Consider the following 17,171-nt stretch of genomic DNA (forward strand, 5'->3'; position numbering starts at 1 on the left):
CAGAACCATTCCCCTCCGAAACAGCTTCTTCTTCATCCTCAGTGGCCTGATCTTCATCCTGGTTTAGATTATCAATGAACTTCATAAATACAGCCACTCTATCCCTTGATTTTCGGAGAAAATTCTCATGCTTGCTAGCTAGCTTCCTCTGTTCCTTGCTCATGGCAATCATATGATTGGATTGGGAGACAAACTCTTGGATCACATCCTTGACAACATTCAGCAGAGTGGATTGCTTCCCAGTAGAGATGGAAGTGCCCTCGGTGGAGGGAGGAGGAGAGTCATCCGGGATGTACTCTTCATCATCATCATCATCTAGAACCACTCTCCCAGATCGAGTTGGTACTTTTTGCTGTTTCACTGAACCACCCCCTTTTAAGTATGAATGTCTGTTTTCATAATCCTCATTTGACAGGTCAACACCAAAATACTCAAATATGCAAATTAAAAACATGCCATAAGGTAGTGCTTTATATTTCTCACTTCTCACATAATCAAACATATATCTAGCCATCAAATAGGTGATGAGCGGATAATTTATACACTTTTTGGCATTGTTTTTAGGTAGTTTTTAGTAAGTTCAAGCTACTTTTAGGGATGTTTTCATTAGTTTTTATGTTAAATTTACATTTCTGGACTTTACTATGAGTTTGTGTGTTTTTCTGTGATTTCAGGTTATTTCTGGCTGAAATTGAGGGACTTGAGCAAAACTCTGAAAAAGGCTGACAAAAGGACTGCTGATGCTGTTGGAATCTGACCTCCCTGAACTCAAAATGGATTTTCTGGAGCTACAGAACTCCAAATGGTGCGTTCTCAACGGCGTTGGAAAGTAGACATCCAGAGCTTTCCAGCAATATATAATAGTCCATACTTTATTCGGAAATTGACGACGTAACTTGGCGTTGAACGCCAAGTACATGCTGCTGTCTGGAGTTAAACGCCAGAAAAACGTCATGATCCGGAGTTGAACGCCCAAAACACGTTATAACTTGGAGTTCAACTCCAAGAAAAGCCTCAGCTCGTGGATAGATCAAGCTCAGCCCAAACATACACCAAGTGGGCCCCGGAAGTGGATTTATGCATCAATTACTTACTCATGTAAACCCTAGGAGCTAGTTTATTATAAATAGAACTTTTTACTATCATAATCGCATCCTGGATTGTATTTTGAATCCTGTGATCACGTTTTGGGGGCTGGCCATTCGGCCATGCCTGAACCTTTCACTTGTGTATTTTTAACAGTGGAGTTTCTGCACGCTATAGATTAAGGGTGTGGAGCTCTGCTGTACCTCAAGTTTCAATACAATTATTATTACTTTCTATTCAATTCTCTTCTATTCTTATTCCAAGATATACGCTACACTTAACTTTGATGAATGTGATGATCCGTGACACTCATCATCATTCTCACCTATGAACGCGCGTGACTGACAACCACTTCCGTTCTACCTTAGGCCGGGCGCATATCTCTTAGATTCCCCAACAGAATCTTCGTGGTATAAGCTAGATAGATGGCGGCATTCATGAGGATCTGGAAAGTCTAAACCTTGTCTGTGGTATTCCGAGTAGGATTCTGGGATCGAATGACTGTGACGAGCTTCAAACTCCTGAAGGCTGGGCGTGATGACAAACGCAAAAGAATCAAGGGATTCTATTCCAACCTGATTGAGAACCGACAGATGATTAGCCGTGCTGTGACAGAGCATAGGAACGTTTTCACTGAGAGGATGGGATGTAGCCACTGACAACGGTGATGCCCTACATACAGCTTGCTATGGAAAGGAGTAAGAAGGATTGGATGAATGTAATAGGAAAGTAGAGATTCAAGAGGAGCACAGCATCTCCATACACTTATCTGAAATTCCTACTATTAATTTACATAAGTATTTCTATCCCTTTTATTTTCTTTTTATTATTAATTTTCGAAACCCAAAACTATTTAATCTGCCTAACTGAGATTTACAAGGTAACCATAGCTTGCTTCATACCAACAATCTCTGTGGGATCGACCCTTACTCACATAAGGTATTACTTGGATGACCCAGTACACTTGCTGGTTAAGTTGAACGGAGTTATGGAAAGAAAGTGCTGAGTTAGTTTTTAGGCACATGCCAAAGAGCCATTATTGTTGATCACAATTTCGTCCAGCAAGTTTTTGCGTGGTGTCCAGAGCTCTTAAGCACACTCTTTTTGCTTTGGATCACGACTTTAACCACTCAGTCTCAAGCTTTTCACTTGGACCTTCATGACACAAGCACATGGTTAGGGACAGCTTGATTTAGCCGCTTAGGCCTGGATTTTATTTCCTTGGGCCCTCCTATCCATTGATGCTCAAAGCTTTGGATCCTTTTTACCCTTGCCTTTTGGTTTTAAGGGCTATTGGCTTTTTCTGCTTGCTTTTTCTTTTTCTTTCTATTTTTTTTTCGCCACTTTTTTTTCGCAAGCTTTCTTTTTCACTGCTTTTTCTTGCTTCAAGAATCAATTTCATGATTTTTCAGATCATCAATAACATTTCTCTTTGTTCATCATTCTTTCAAGAGCCAAAAATTTTAACATTCATAAACAACAAGATCAAAAATATGCACTGTTCAAGCATTCATTCAGAAAACAAAAAGTATTGTCACCACATCAATATAATTAAACTAAATTCAAGGATAAATTTGAAATTCATGTACTTCTTGTTCTTTTGAATTAAAACATTTTTCGTTTAAGAGAGGTGAAGGATTAATGGATTTTATTCATAGCTTTAGGACATGGTTACTACATACTAATGATAATGAAGTAGAGACACAAAACATAGATAAACATAACATAGAAATCGAAAAACAGAAAGAAATAAGAACAAGGAATGAATCCACCTTTAGTGGCGTCTTCTTCTTGAAGGACCAACAATATTCTTAAGCTCTTCTATGTCCCTTCCTTGCCTTTGTTTGCATGATCCCTAGTAATTTTGGTGCTCCTATCCTTATTCCTGCTCATATGACAGAGAAGAGAAAAAGAAAAAAGAAAGAGGAATCCTCTATGTCACAGTAAAGAGGATCCTTTATTGTTAGTAGAAAAAGAAAGGGCAGAGTATTGAAGAAGAATGGTTGAGGAAAGAGGTAGTGATTTGAGATGAAGAGAGGTGAAGAGAAGTGTTAGTAAATAAATAAATAAATAGAGAAAGGAGAGAGATAGAATTCGAAAATAATTTTGAAAAAGTGGTTAGTAATTTTCGAAAATTAAAGATAAGATATAATTAAAATTAAAATTCAAAACAATTAAAAAGAATTTTTGAAAAAGAGAGAGGTATTTTCGAAAATTAGAGAGGGATAGGTAGTTAGTTGGTTTTGAAAAAGATAGGAAACAAAAAAAAAGTCAAATAGTTAGTTGAAAAAGATATTAAAATCAAATTTGAAAAGATAAGAAGATACGAAGTTTAGATAAGATATTTTAAAATCAAATTTTGAAAAAGATAAAATTTTGAAAAAGATAAGATAAAAAGATAAGATAAATAGATAAGATAAAAGATAAGATTTTAAGAAAAAGATATTTTGAAAAAGATTTAATTTTAAAGTTAAAATTAATTACTTGACTAACAAGAAACTTAAAGATAAAATTCTAGAATTTAAAGATTGAACCTTTCTTAACAAGAAAGTAACAAACTTCAAATTTTTGAATCAATCACATTAATTATTAGTGTAATTTTGAAAATTTGATATAAAGATAAGAAAAAGATTTTAAAAAATATTTTGAAAAAGGTTTTTGAAATTTTCGAAAAAAAAAAGAAAAATTGAAAAAGATATGATTTTTGAAAAAGATTTTGAAAAGATAAGATTTTTAAATTTGAAAATTTGACTTGACCTGTAAGAAACAACTAATTTAAAAAAATTTGACTAAGTCAACTCAAATTTTCGAAAATTTGGAGAAAAATAAGGAAAAGATATTTTTTTGATTTTTGAATTTTTAATTATGATAGAGAAAAACACAAAAATGACCCAAAACATGAAAATTTTGGATCAAACATATGATGCATGCAAGAACACTATGAATGTCAAGATGAACATCAAGAACATATTTTTGAAAAATTTTTGATGCAAAGAAAACATGCAAGACACCAAACTTAGAAATCTTTAATGCATGGACTCTAACAAACGAAAAATGTACATGAAAAACAACAAACAACACAAAACAAGAAAACATCAAGATCAAACAAGAAGACTTATCAAGAACAACTTGAAGATCATGAAGAACACTATGAATGCATGGAATTTTCGAAAAATGCATGAAAAATTTTTAAAGCATGCAATTGACACCAAACTTAAAATTTGACTCAAGACTCAAACAAGAAACACAAAATATTTTTGGGTTTTATGATTTTCTAATTTTTTTTGGATTTTTATTGATTTTTTCGAAAATATTTTTGAAAAAAACGAAAAAGAAAAGAAAAATTTTGACAAAGATTTTTGAAAAGAAAATTACCTAATCTGAGCAACAAGATGAACCGTCAGTTGTCCATACTCGAACAATCCCCGGCAACGGCGCCAAAAACTTGGTGGACGAAATTGTGATCAACAATAATGGCTCTTTGGCATGTGCCTAAAAACTAACTTAGCACTTTCTTTCCACAACTCTGTTCAACTTAACCAGCAAGTGTACTGGGTCATCCAAGTAATACCTTACGTGAGTAAGGGTCGATCCCACAGAGATTGTTGGTATGAAGCAAGCTATGGTTACCTTGTAAATCTCAGTTAGGCAGATTAAATAGTTTTGGGTTTCGAAAATTAATAATAAAAAGAAAATAAAAGGGATAGAAATACTTATGTAAATTAATAGTAGGAATTTCAGATAAGTGTATGGAGATGCTGTGTTCCTCTTGAATCTCTACTTTTCTATTACATTCATCCAATCCTTCTTACTCCTTTCCATGGCAAGCTGTATGTAGGGCATCACCGTTGTCAGTGGCTACATCCCATCCTCTCAGTGAAAACGTTCCTATGCTCTGTCACAGCACGGCTAATCATTTGTCGGTTCTCAATCAGGTTGGAATAGAATCCCTTGATTCTTTTGCGTTTGTCATCATGCCCAGCCTTCAGGAGTTTGAAGCTCGTCACAGTCATTCAATCCCAGAATCCTACTCGGAATACCACAGACAAGGTTTAGACTTTCCGGATCCTCATGAATGCCGCCATCTATCTAGCTTATACCACGAAGATTCTGTTGGGGAATCTAAGAGATATGCGCCCGGCCTAAGGTAGAACGGAAGTGGTTGTCAGTCACGCGCGTTCATAAGTGAGAATGATGATGAGTGTCACGGATCATCAACTTCATCAAAGTTAAATGTAGCGTATATCTTGGAATAAGAATAGAAGAGAATTGAATAGAAAGTAATAATAATTGTATTGAAACTTGAGGTACAGCAGAGCTCCACACCCTTAATCTATGGCGTGCAGAAACTCCACTGTTAAAAATACATAAGTGAAAGGTTCAGGCATGGCCGAATGGCCAGCCCCCAAAACGTGATCACAGGATTCAAAATACAATCCAGGATGCGATTATGATAGTAAAAAGTTCTATTTATAATAAACTAGCTCCTAGGGTTTACATGAGTAAGTAATTGATGTATAAATCCACTTCCAGGGCCCACTTGGTGTATGTTTGGGCTGAGCTTGATCTATCCACGAGCTGAGGCTTTTCTTGGAGTTGAACTCCAAGTTATAATGTGTTTTGGGCGTTCAACTCCGGATCATGACGTTTTTCTGGCGTTTAACTCCAGACACCAGCATGTACTTGGCGTTCAACGCCAAGTTACGTCGTCAATTTCCGAATAAAGTATGAACTATTATATATTGCTGGAAAGCTCTGGATGTCTACTTTCCAACGCCGTTAAGAGCGCGCCATTTGGAGTTCTGTAGCTCCAGAAAATCCATTTTGAGTGCAGGGAGGTCAGATTCCAACAGCATCAGCCGTCCTTTTGTCAGCCTTTTTCAGAGTTTTGCTCAAGTCCCTCAATTTCAGCCAGAAATAACCTGAAATCACAGAAAAACACACAAACTCATAGTAAAGTCCAGAAATGTGAATTTAACATAAAAACTAATGAAAACATCCCTAAAAGTAGCTTGAACTTACTAAAAACTACCTAAAAACAATGCCAAAAAGCGTATAAATTATCCGCTCATCAATAGGTAAAAGAGATTTTTGTTTTAGTGATTAGGGCATACAAAACAAGTGTGTCCGTGTAAGAAACCCGTTGATATAAACCACTTTGAGGAAGTAAAATGTGGTTGACAATACGGTGCAACTGAGCACGTTCATATCCTAGGGCTTTGTGAGTGGGTGTGATGCCGTTAATTAAGGAAACATGTTCACAGATGTGAGCCAAAGCATCATGATAAGAGATACCAACTCTCTCATCCCACTTTACAGATGTATAAGCACACGGCCCAACATCAGTGTACTTCAAAGAATCATTGATGGTTTCATTGTTTAAAATAATGTCTTTGCCCTTAACATAAGAGTGCACACTTCCTTCATGGTAAGTTATGTTCGCATAAAATTCTTTGACTAACAGAGGATACACAGGTTTTTTGATTTTGAAAAGGTGATTCCAGTCTAAAAATTCCAAATTTTCAATAAAAGGAAAACCTTTCTTTTTCAAGCTAGGTAAATCCACAAGAAAAGAGGGACACAGAGTACGATACTTAATAACTCCATCATAAAAGTTGTGGTTCATGGCTGATTTGAAACGATGACGGTTATAGTTTGAGTGAGATGTCATGAAGTGTGATTTGTGAGTAAAAGGATCAATGTCTGGTTCTCTAATAGATTTAAGAGGGAGATGAGGGTTACCTCTTTGGGGACGCACAGGAACAGACCTTGGCTTAGATTTTGTTGTCTCAGGAACAGGGTCTTCAACAGCAGGACGCTTACCCTTGGATGAACTAGGTTTCGAGGAAGTTGGTTTGGCTTGCGCTGCCTTAGGCGGTGGCGTCGGTTTGGCAGGGGCTGGAAAACGTGGCGTGGTCTTGGTTCGCGCCATGGGAGCAAAGCGAGGAAGAGAGGTAGGAGGAGAAGGTGAGGGAGTGAAAGTGGTATCTTGAGAACGAGTTGATAGTATAGGATATCCTGGAAGTTTATGAATTTTCTCATGCGGTGCTCTTTTAGCAATAACTTTCTTCCCCATTTGGTTAGATTTAGGCTTTTGATAGAAGAGAGGCAGTGGAGTGAGAGGGAAGAAACCGAAGGGTTTGAGGAGAAGTTATGGAGGGAAGAGAGGGAGTTTTGGTAACCGTACCCAAAAGTGGATTTCCAAAACCATGCAACTGCATCACCTTTTGAAATGACATGAAAAGACCTGACCTCATAAAAAAAAGATTTTATTTTATTTAAAAATAAAACAGGAAATTAATTTTAAATTTTGAAAAACCAAAAAATCAAACTGAAAATCTTTTTGGATAAAAAATATTAAATGAAAAATCCTTTTCAAAAAAAAAATAAGCACTCAGCCCACCAAAAACAACAACAAAAAAATATAACATTCATATATGGGCCTAGAGATGGTTGGATTTAAGGAAACACATTGGACCACTCTAGATCTGATTTTGGAGTTGGCCCAGATTAACTTTCACTTGAAACAAGCCCAGAACATGCTGATTTGAAGGAAACGTTCATCACCTGCCCAGAATTGTCTCATACCTGTTTATGAGACAAAAAGCTCCAGCAAATACATCAACATTTTTCAAATAATGAATCATAACTCAAAATTCCTAGACAAGTCCTAAGCATGCAGAATCTATCCTCAGCTAATGGTTTTGTGAAAATATCTGCTAATTGCTCCTCAGATTTAACAAATTGAATACTAATATCCCCCTTTTGGACATGTTCTCTTATTGAGTGAAATTTCACTTCAATATGCTTAGTCCTAGAGTGCAAAACTGGATTTTTAGAAATATTGATGACACTCATATTATCACACATCAAGGAAATATTTTCAGCATTTAATTTGTAATCAGCAAACTGTGTTTTTAACCATAAAAGCTGAGAACAACAAGAAGAAGCAGCTATATACTCAGCCTCTGCAGTGGATAAGGCCACTGTTGGTTGCTTCTTACTTGACCAAACATTTAAGGACTTTCCAAGAAAACAACATAGGCCTGAAGTGCTCCTTCTATCAACTCTATCACCAGCAAAATCTGCATCACAATAACCAACTGCAGAAAAATCATCAATCTTAGGATACCAAAGACCGAAATTGGATGTGCCATGGACAGATCTAATGATCCTTTTAACTGCTGAAAGATGTGACTCTTTAGGTTTGGATTGAAACCTTGAACACAATCCAACACTTTGCACAATGTCGGGTCTAGAGGATGTTAAGTACATAAGAGAACCAATCATTCCTGTATACCTAGTCTCATCTACATCTTTCTCAGTTTCTCCCTTATCTAATTTAGAATTAGGGTGCATGGGAGTTCCCATGGGTTTGGCATTTTCCATACCAAATTTCTTAACTAATTCCTTGGCATACTTCTCTTGATGAATGAAAATACCATTTTTAGTTTGTTTAATTTGCAGCCCAAGGAAAAAATTAAGTTCACCCATCATACTCATGTCAAATTCACTTGTCATGAGTTTTCCAAATTCAGAACAAAGGGATTCATTTGCTGATCCAAAAATAATGTCATCAACATATATTTGGACTAGAATAAAAGAATCATTAGAATTCTTGATAAATAGAGTTGTGTCTGTGGTGCCTCTTTGAAAACCATTTTTCAAAAGAAAAGAGCTAATCTCTCATACCAAGCTCTAGGAGCTTGTCTTAAACCATAGAGAGCTTTAGATAATTTGAAAACATAATCAGAATGCTCTTTATTTTCAAAACCAGGTGGCTGCTCCACATACACTTCTCTATCTATCACACCATTTAAAAATGCACATTTCACATCCATTTGATATAATTTAAAACCACAAAATGCAGCATAGGCTAAGAGAAGTCTTATGGCTTCCATTCGGGCAAAAGGGGCAAAGGATTTATCAAAGTCTATTCCTTCTTCTTGGTCATATCCTTGTGCCACAAGCCTTGCCTTGTTTCTTGCAATGCTACCATCTTCTCCTAACTTGTTCCGAAATATCCACTTGGTGCTGGTCACTTTCTTTCCACTCGGCCTTGAAACCAAAGTCCACACTTGGTTCTTCTCAAACTCAAGAAGCTCATCCTCCATTGCTTTAACCCAAGAAGGGTCATTAAGGGCTTTCTTGACATTTTGAGGCTCTATTTGTGAGAGAAGGGCAATGTTTGAATCTTCATTTGCCCTTTTAGTGGATGATCGAGTTTTAACCCCTTGAGAGACGTACTCAATGACAAATTCCTCAAAATAATTCTTCAAGAATCTCCATTCACGAGGTCTGGTGGACTTGGAGGTTGATTCAGTTACCAAGGGATTTTGGGTGCTGCTGTCTTTAGGATCTCCCTCAGATTCATGAGACAAAATGGAATTGTCTCTCGAAGTTTTAGCAGCTGTAGCTTCTGTGTCATGTTGAGCAGAATTTCCATTTTCTTTATTTTGCCCAGTTTCAACTTCCTTTTGAGCTTGATTTTCTGCATCACAATCTTCTAAAATACTTAGCACCAAGTTAGTATCACAAAAAAGTAACATGTATGGACTCCTCAATAATCCTAGCATCTTAATGATAAAACCTATATGCTTTACTAGTTGTGGAATATCCTACAAACAAACACTCATAAGCCTTTGGATCAAATTTACCCAAATTATCCTTGTTATTTTAAAACAAAACATTTGCATCCAAAGATGTGTAAGTAGTCTAAGTTTGGTGGGTAGCCTTTCCAAAGTTCATAAGGAGTTTTCTTAAAAAATTTTCTTATGATTGTTCTATTCAAAATGTGGCAAGCCGTGTAACCGCTTCAGCCCAAAGGAATTTTTGAACATTGCTCTCACAAAGCATAGCTCTTGTCATCTCTTGTATGCTTCTATTTCTCCTTTCCACTACACCATTTTGTTGTGGTGTCCTTGGACAGGAAAAGTTGTGAGATATTCTAAATTCCTCACAAAAGGATTCAAATAAATTATTTTCAAATTCAGTTCCATGATCACTCCTTATAGAAGAGATTTTCAAATCCTTTTCATTTTGAATTTTCTTGCAAAAAGGTTCAAAGGCCGAAAAGGCTTCATTTTTGTGTGAAAGAAACAAAACCCAACCAAACCTAGTATAGTCATCCACAATTACTAAACCATAATGTTTACCACCTAGGCTTTGAGTTCTTGTTGGACCAAATAAATCAATGTGTAGCAACTCAAGTGGTCTTTTAGTAGAGATGTCTTTCTTTGGTTTAAAAGAACTTTTTGTTTGTTTTCTCATTTGGCAAGCATCACAAGTGATGTCTTTGTCAAACTTTATCAACGGAAGACCTCTTACTAATTCTTTCTTTACAAGTTTGTTTATTTGAAACATACTTGCATGGCCTAATCTCTTGTGCCATAACCACTTTTCAGATTCTTTAGAGTGAAGACAAGCTACATTCTGATCCTTTAGTTCATCAAGAGTAAGTCCATACATATTATTAAAATGCTTGGCAACAAACATCACTTCATTTATCTTTTCATTCACAATACAGCATTCAGATCTTTTGAAAGTCACTAAATATCCTAAATCACACAGCTGACTTATACTCAAAAGATTGTGTTTCAAACCACATACTAAAAGTACCTCATCAATGAAAGTTGATTGCTCATTAGCTACTTTTTCAACAGCAATGATTTTACCTTTACCATCATCTCCAAAGGTCACAAAACCTCCATCATACTTGTTTAGTTTGATGAAGTAGGTTGACCTTCCAGTCATGTGCCTTGAACATCCACTATCCATGTACCACATGTCCTTTTTGTTCTTGGATGCTAGGCAAATCTGCATGATGATTTTCAAGTAGCCTTAGGTATCCAAATTAATTTGGATCCTTTGAAGTTAATCCATCTTGGTTGCCCAAGTGCATTGAAATCACAAACAACATTGTAAACTTTGTTTCCTACAACTCTCTTTTCAATGAAGCGTTGTGCATATGAGTGACCAAATTTCTTGCAATTAACACAATGATTTTTTTATGTGTGTTGCTAAAATTGAGGTGAGTTATATTACTTGAAATGATTAAATGGTTGAAATTTTCTGGTTTTTGGAGGAGATGGATTTCTTTTGACAAACTGATTTTTGTTATAATCATTCTTCTTTGTAAAAATATTTTCACCAAAATTTTTTAAACTCTTTGGATTTTTTGAAAATGAGGTTTTGTTGTAGAAAAATGGTTTCTTGAAAGCAGCCTCATTTTTCAAAAAGTATCCTAAACCTGGCCTGTTTGAGGTAGGTTCGGTTCTTGGTGAAGGTTCAGTTTCGCTTGTGTGAACTTCATCAAATTTCTCCTCAAGTGTGGTAACATACCCAATACCAGATTTTTTAGGTATGTTTTTTGTATTTGATAAAGAGGCCACAAACTTTATAGAGGAAATGTTGAAAACTGCATCTTCCTTGGCTATTTAACCTAAACCAGATTTTTCAAACAATGGTTTTTGACTTGCAAGTAGTTTGTCCAAGTTACTTGAACCTTGAGCAAATTTTGCTAAGTCACCATTCAGCCTTTTAATCTTATCATTTAATCTTTCACTTTCAGCAATTAATTCATGAGAAGGATCCATAATATGCTTTCCTTTTAATTTTTCAAGTTCAGATTTTAAAAATCTGTTTTCTTCAATAATGTCCAAAGCACATTCAGTTTCCTTCACTTTTTCTTTCAAAAAATCATTTTCAGCTCTTAACACATCTCTTTCAGATCTGCACTCATTGTATTTATCTAGCAACTTTGATGTATTTAAGGTGAGATCATCAATAATAGCATGTAAATCATCTATGGTCAAATCATAGTAGTTTACCTCATCAAGATTATTGTTTCCAGCCATGAAACAATCTTTGTCTTCACCTTCAGATTCTTCTTCTTCATTTGAGTCATTCTCAAGATCCTCCCAAGATGCCATGAGTACTCTCTTCCTTTCCTTCTTTCCTTTGTCCTCCTTTTTGAGCTTTGGACAATTTAGCTTGAAGTGTCCAGTCTCCTTGTAGTGATGGCACGTCACCTTGCTTAAGTCAAACTTGTGCTCCTTTGAACTTGAACCTTTGTATTTGCCTTTGTTTTTCATCATCCTTCTAAATCTCCTAGCAAAAAACAAAAGCTCATCATCTGAAATACCATCACTAGACTCACTCTCTTTCAGTTCTATTTATGATTTAAGGGTTATTCCCTTTTTCTGAGTCTGTGTTTGTGTGTGTAGCTTCATAGGCAAGGAGTTTTCCTCTCAGCTCATCATATGTTATGGGACTTATGTTGTTACTCTCGGTTAGGACAGTCGCAGTGTTTTCCCATTCTTTTGTGAGGCTTCTAAGGAGTTTTCTCACCAAGATTTGTTCTGCATAGTTTGTACCCATAGCATCAAGGTTGTTGATTATGATTGAGAATCTCTCAAACGCTTCATCAATGCTTTCTCCATCCTTCATGCTAAACATCTCGTACTCTTTTCGCAGTATTTCAATCCTCGTTTTTTTGACTTGTTTAGTGCCTTCGTGTGTAACCTGAAGTTTTTCCCAGATTTCTTTGGCTGTCTTGCATTTAGACACCTTCCGGTACTCTTCAAAGCTGATAGCACAGTGAAGAAGGTTGATTGCTTTAGCATTCAGCTCTATCTTCTTCTTGTCATCTTTGTTCCACTCAGCTTCTTCTTTTGGAGTCACCATTCCATCAACACTTGTTTTTGTTGGGATCTTGGGACTGCTCACAACAATCTTTCATATGTTGTAGTCAATGGATTGGATAAAGATCCTTATCCTTTCTTTCCAGTAGGAAAAGTTCTTCCCGTTGAAGAAGAGTGGCCGGTTGTTTGGCTGGCCTTCAGTGAGGGTGTAGGCAACTGTGGTTGTGCCTAAGTTGTTCACCATTGGATCTTTGCTCCAAGCGGTTAAGCTTGATTCTTGAGACCTTAGCTCTTGATACCAATTGAAGGTTTTGTTAGGCTTAGAGAAGGGGGGTTGAATCTATGCCTTCCTTTTTGTTGCTGTATTAACCTTTTTAACAACACTTTCAATTTAGGTTCTGTTTGAACTCAGCAGCAAAAATTTATGAGACAATTTATTTTTGTCTCATGAATATCAGAAAACAGAACACAGCAGAGAATAGAAAAGCTAACACCAGCATAATCCTGGTTCGGTTGCCTTGTGCTATGCAACCTATGTCTAGTCTCCTCCACAACAATGGAGGAATTTCCACTATAGTTAAAAGTATTATACACACCAATTTTACACTCAAGTTCTAACCTAACTTGACATTGGCTATGTTAACACCTAACTATTCACTCTTAGTGCTAACCCAACTAAGAAAGGGATACCTAGCAGGTACAAGATACAAGACACTTAACCAACCTAAATAAATCAGAAAATAACTCTAGGCTTTTCTCTCAAGTGTATCACTCAGCCTTTTTCCACTCATGGCTTTTACTTGTGCTTTCTCACAATGCCTTTTCTCACAAGAAATTACAGAAAGATAAACTTAGAAAAGTACATTACAATCAGTAAAACATGAAGGAGATTGACTTCATCAACAGCCTCTTAGCTATGTGCATAACCAGATTCGCAAACCTTAGATTGAGTTCTTCAGTGTTGGCCGAATGCCTCTTTGAAAGAAAGCATTATCCAAGTAGAGGAACTTTTCTTTAGAACACAACTCACAAACTCTGGTTTTCTCTCCTTACTTTCTGAATGAACAACCAGCTTCTTTTATCTCCTTGCATGTTCCTTGGTCCTTCTTCCAAAGTCAACACCTTGAGCCTTGAGCTTCACCAACCTACAGATTTACTTTTTCTCCTTAAACCTTAGAGTAGAAGCTTTTTCTTCTGGCTCCTATCTAAGCCGAAAGCCATAATGCAGCAACCACAAAACTCTTCTAGTGGTCAACTTAATCTGGACCCTTGAAAAATAACTTGGTCCCCAAGTCATGTTTAAGACTGTGGATACAGCAAATTGGGTTTGAAGGCAACTTTTCTTTGTAGGCCATTTTTGGACTTGCAGATGGTTGGGAAGAAGAAAAGAGGATCTGATGCATGGAAGAGGAAATAGTTTATCTTTAATCTTGACCTAAGCTTGATTTGGTTTATTCCGGATGATTAGACTTCGGCCTCTTAGGTTTGATCTTTCTCTTTCTTTCTTCTTTTGTGAATGGCGTGAGGAAGAAGCTTTTTCTCTTTCTCTTTCTTACTTTTCTGAAATTTGATTTGACTAAGACAATAGAGAGGAGAACGTTGCTTTGGTTAGAGCAAGATGGAGGGAATTGCTTTACTAAAATTCAGATCGGGCTTGGATTGAATAGTGATATGCTTGGCTCGTTTTGATTTCTTAGTCTTCTTGCTTTGCTTTTTCTTGGGCTCTTAATTTTTCTTTCAGCCCAACATTCTTGCTGATTACTCTTCATTTCATTTGGGCTATTGAATTTTGGCCTGCAACAATAAATAATTAGTAATAAGTAATTATAATTAATCAACACTAATTATTTATTTTGCCCAAAAATAATGTTTGTCATCACTTAATTAATTTATTTAATTTCTTAACTCAACAGCTTCCATCTCATCGCTGGATCCCCGTTTTTTTTTTGCTTGAAAATTTATGTCACAAGGAAACACCTTTCTTATTAGTGATACTGAAAAATAATCCCTTCTTGAGAAATAACACCAGCTTACATGCGGTTTTAACAAACACGATTCACAATGTTATACACAAACCATATATCAACAAATGTGTATTCACATTTAAGCTTTGACCGCAGAATCTGAGATGACTTTTTGACTCGTTTTGCTTAGACACCTACGAATAACCTGCATTGCGATTCCCAGTGTTCCTTTATCTGTTTAAGCCTCTCTACCCTTTCTGATTGAGCCCTTTCCTCCCAGTATTTCTGGCAGCTGTACAAGTATTTCAAACATTAGCTTATTAATAGAGTTACAAAGGATACACTGTAAGCACTACTCCAAAATTGAAAGTTAAATTCTTTAGAGCTATAGATTCAAAAATTATTAAATACTATTAAGGGTCTGTTTACTTCTTTTCAATGATAGTACTTTTTGTTTCCAGGCTAAAAAGTTTTATTATTTTCATTCTTTTCTAGTTTTCTTCACAAAGTTCTAAAAATAGAAAATAGTATGCAATCATACAAAAAACAGTTTATGAATTTTGAGGTAGTATCTTCTACATTTTGGTGAAAGCTAAAGTTTTTCCTTGGGTTTAAAATTCTGACACAATCTCTAACTTGATTAGATCTATTTGCATGGCTACATCCAAGCAACAGTAATCTACAAATAAATAACTACAGTGGGACTACAATCTGAATGAAGATGCTCGGTATGTGAATAAAGCACAAAAATTTAGTTTCAATACACCCAACAATTAATAATGAGTTAACTTACCAGGCATATAGAACAAGTCAAGTCGATATCAATTTTGATGGAATCAAGTAGCTCACAAGTGAGTGCTGGTTTTCCATCCTTAAACGTTAGAGAACATCCATCAAAGAAAGCATGTGCCTTTCTAAACTGGACCTTAGTTTCCCTCAGATTGATGTGGAAGGCCATAAGCTCACAAAGCCAAGGACTTTGCAGAATTTTCTTGTGCATACTCTGGACCTGTGACTTGAACATTTGTCCTTGCCTGGAATAATGAACCTGCATGCAGTGACAAATACAATTGAATTAATTAAGTACTAATCATATACAGATTAAAGAATTAATTAACACGCCTCATAATAATTTTTCACTTGAATTGTCCAAACATAACAAGCAAAAAGAGACACAAATAATGCAATACCTTATCATATTTCTTCAGTATTTTTCTGTTGAAGGTAGTACTATATGAATGAAGAGCATATTTTATGAGCTAACCCACTGTGAAAGAGTTTTTTGGTGACATGAAGTTTCCAATGTATCATTTCACTACACCCTTTTGCTTGTAGTACCCCTTCTCTGCCAAGGCCTTGCTCATAACCTTAACAATGATTTCCTCACGCAACCAATAGTCCTTCCTGTTGATTTTCTCCTTTTTCTTCTCCTCTTCCCTTATCAATTCTTCCAAGGTTGACTTTCCTCCACCCCACTCTCTTCTCTCTTCAAACTATTTCCCGAATTCCTTTCCTTGTGTTTATCTTCCTCATCCTCATCAAACACAGCCTTCTTCGATGAATTCTCAGAATCATTAATAATGGAGTAATTCACAGTAAAAACAGTAAGATTTACAGATTAATTAACACTTATTCAACAATTATTCAACCCATAACAAGTTCCCAAATTAACTAACAATAATTATTCAATAATTGTTATAAAAAAATACCTAGAAGCTAAAAGCCCTAGAACAGAACAGAGCAGAGCAGATTCTGAGCAAGAGGGAGACAAGGGCACGACCGAAGGGATGGCAGGTGGAACAGAGATAGTGCCGGTGACGATGGAACAAAGCTGCGCGACGGAAAAAGGAGGCAAGCCCGGCGACGATGGAACCGAGCTGCGCGACGGTGCTTTCAAAGTTGAAACAGTAGCTGCACGATGGTGGAACAGAGCTGCACGATAACGACGGTGACTTCGAAGCTCGTTTCGGCAACGGCGGCGGGAGATGGACGGAGGTGAGGGAATGAGATCGATGACGGAGAGAGGAAGGAGGAGCTCGAGGGTGATGGGAGGGATGGGTTCGCGTTTAGTCGTTGTGTGGAGTTAAGGTTGCTCGGTTGGGTAATTGGTTAGGGCATTCCAGCAAAACAATGGCGTCTTGCACACACAGTGAGACAGATGAGAGAGATCGAGGAGCAAAGAGGATAGGAAGAGAAGAGAAGAAGATGAAGAAGACTGAATCCTTCATAGGCGTGAGCGAGAAGGTTTCTGAACCGAGATGAAGAATAATTTTGATTTTTTATTTTTTTAATATGTTTAACACAGATAAAGAATAATTTTGATTTTTTATTTTTTTTTAATATATTTTTATTTTGTTGTTTCAATTATTTGAAACTATAAAATTAGCATTAATTGAATTCTAAAATTTAATTAATTTAAAAGGATATTTTTGTCTAATCAAATAAAGAAAAAATGTTTAAGTCTTTTTATAAAATTAAA

This window comes from Arachis stenosperma, chromosome 9, assembly GCF_014773155.1.
Source record: "Arachis stenosperma cultivar V10309 chromosome 9, arast.V10309.gnm1.PFL2, whole genome shotgun sequence".
Taxonomy (NCBI): domain Eukaryota; kingdom Viridiplantae; phylum Streptophyta; class Magnoliopsida; order Fabales; family Fabaceae; genus Arachis; species Arachis stenosperma.